Consider the following 2,861-nt stretch of genomic DNA (forward strand, 5'->3'; position numbering starts at 1 on the left):
ATATATATATGTGTGTGTGTGTGTGTGTGTGTGTGTTCTCTGTGTATATATGTTCATATATGCAAAAGTTAGATTTTTAGAAAAGTTTCATCTATGTATGTTCTCTGATTTAGTGCATTTTAGGTTAGTTTCATTTTTAGAAAAGTTTTATATATTTAGGAAGAAGGAAGAAGGAAGAGAAGGAAGAAGAAAGAAGAAGAAAAAGTTTTATATATGCAAAAGTTACATTTTAGAGGAGAAATAAATAAGAAGAAGAAAAAAATAAAAAAGAGGGGGGGGGGTATGTCGTTGTCGATATACCCCCTCCCGACATGAGGGGGGTCGATATACCCCCTCCCCGATAACTTTGACATGAGGGGTGGTGGGGGTCGGGATATACCCCCTCCCGACATGAGGGGGGTCGATATACCCCCTCCCCGATAACTTTGACATGAGGGGGTGGGGGTCGGGATATACCCCCTCCCCGATAACATCGACATGAGGCGGAGGTGGGGGTTCATATGATGTTTTTGTGCATACGATGTTTTTTTCATATGATGTTTTTTTTCATATGTGTATTTTTTTTTATTTAGGTTGTTAATTAGTAGATATCGATTTTAGGTTAGTGCATAGGTTATTGTAGAGGAAAAAGTAAAATAAGGAAAATGAAGAAAAGAGGAAGAAGAAGAAAAAGAAGGAGTGGAAAAAGAAAAATAATTAAGAAGAGGAAGAAGGAGAAGAAGAAGGAGAAGAAGAGGAGAGGAAGAAGAGGAGAAATAAATAAGAAGAGAAAAAAAAGAGAGGAGAAAAAGAAAGGAATAGAAGAGAAGAAGAAAAAATAGAGTAATTTCTATTTTTTTCTTCACCTCTATTCCTTTCTTCTTCTTCTCTTTTTTTTCTTCTTTTTTTTTCTTCGATCTTCTCCTCTATTTCTTTCTCCTTCTCCTCTTTTTTTTCTTCTTTCTCTTCTTATTTTTTATCGGGTATGTCGTTGTCAATATACCACCTCCCCGATAACTTCGACATGAGGGGGGTTGATATACCCCCTCCCTGATAACTTCGACATGAGGAGGGGGGAGGGGGTCGAGGGGTCGAGGGTACTAGGGTTCTAGGGTCGAGGGGTCGAGGGTTCGAGGGTTGTTGAGGGTTCGAGGGTCGAGGGTCTTCGAGGGATTGAGGGTTTGAGGGTTCTAGGATTTTGAGGGTCGAGGGTCGTCGAGGGGCCGAGGGTTCGAGGGTCGAGGGTCGTTGAGGGGTCGAGGATCGCCGAGGGGACGAGAGGGTCGTACCGTTATGCGCCTGTTACTTTCGCTTAATGATGAAGACCTGGTTTTGTTGAATCCTTTGACACTAGACCCTAGAAGCGCTGCCGAGGCCACCCAAATTTACCAAGTTAAAAGAGCGTTGTCATCGAGGCCAACCCGAACCATTGAAGCGTTGCTGAGGCCACCCCAAACCCTAGAGAAGCGTCGAGGCCACTAATTAATATAATTTAATATAATTCCTTGTTGTGATTAGCTAGCTAGGTCTACGTTTGCCACTAATATATCCATCCGTCATGTTTGTATAATAATTGCCATGTTGTAATATTTGCAGAAACTATGGAGCACGGCCGAGACGAGGAAGCAGAACGGGTGTTGGGGGACATAATCGCAGGCAGAGGTGATGTCATGTCGTATCTCAACGAAACCGGAGAGGGTGAAGAAGGCTACGGTTATCGAACAACGAAGGAGGAAGGTCGTGATTATGATGGCCCCGGTGACCGAATGCCGGTGCAAGAAGGAGACCGTGATGACTGCTCCTGTGACCGAACAGAGTCCGGCCAGGTATATATATTAATTAAGCATGTGCTGACTAGTTAATTGATGCATTCATTATTTTGGTATCTACATATATTAACTCTCATCTTTCTTCTTATTTATAGCCATCCGGGTCGAGCACAACTTCGGTAAAGAGATGAGGCCTGAAGAAAAAGTTTGCTCGGATGAAAGATTCACGATCACAGCAATCGTGCATGTTGGCCAACCGATTGAACCCCTTCGGACCAAGCACGCATTTACTGCTCAATGCGGGGTTCTTGTTAGGGACATGATCCCGATCAGCATGGAGCTATGGAATCAGCCTAAGAAGGAAGAGCTTCAAGTTTTCTTTGTCGAAGATGCATAGGAAGAGGATCTTTGGAATGCGTTGAAGGTAAATTTCACCCTACCAGAAGAGGAGGATCCGGAGAATCCAGTTATAGAGCCATTGATCAAGTCTTGTGCTCTCAAGAAGATGACAGATCTATTCAGGAGGTGGAAGAATGAGCTGAAAGCAAAGTTTGTCGACCAAAAAAAGACACCAGAATTCATCGGCCGGTATGAGAAGCTCAGAGATCAATGGGACGCATTTGTGGCCAATAAGACATCAGAGAGGAGTAAGAAGATGTCAGCGACAAACAAGATAAATGCTGCGAAGAAGGAGCATCACCATCGCACGGGGTCATGTGGCTACCTCAAAGCCCGGCGGTTGTGGGCCAAGGCTGAGAACGACCTGCTTGCTAAAGGGGTCGAACCAGAGACATTGAACTGGCCAGACCGTCCAAGGACTTGGTTCTTCGGGGTTGGCAGAACCTTGGACCCTATAACAGGGAAGTGCGTTTGGACGAGCGAGGAGCTGCGAATACCCGTCATGAAGCTTCGGGACTATATCGCCGCAGCGCAGTAAGGGAGGTTCGTTCCATATAGAGAGAAGGACGAGCTCACAATGGCCCTCGGGAATCCTGAGCACCCTGGACGGACACGAGGCATGCTAGGCTTCGTTTCGTGGAAGGCTGAGTTTCCGGACACTTCTCTCTTTTAGCTAGCTAATACAATATATGAAACCCCTAAATTAACCCTACA

Source organism: Triticum dicoccoides, chromosome 2B, assembly GCF_002162155.2.
Source record: "Triticum dicoccoides isolate Atlit2015 ecotype Zavitan chromosome 2B, WEW_v2.0, whole genome shotgun sequence".
Taxonomy (NCBI): Eukaryota; Viridiplantae; Streptophyta; class Magnoliopsida; order Poales; family Poaceae; genus Triticum; species Triticum dicoccoides.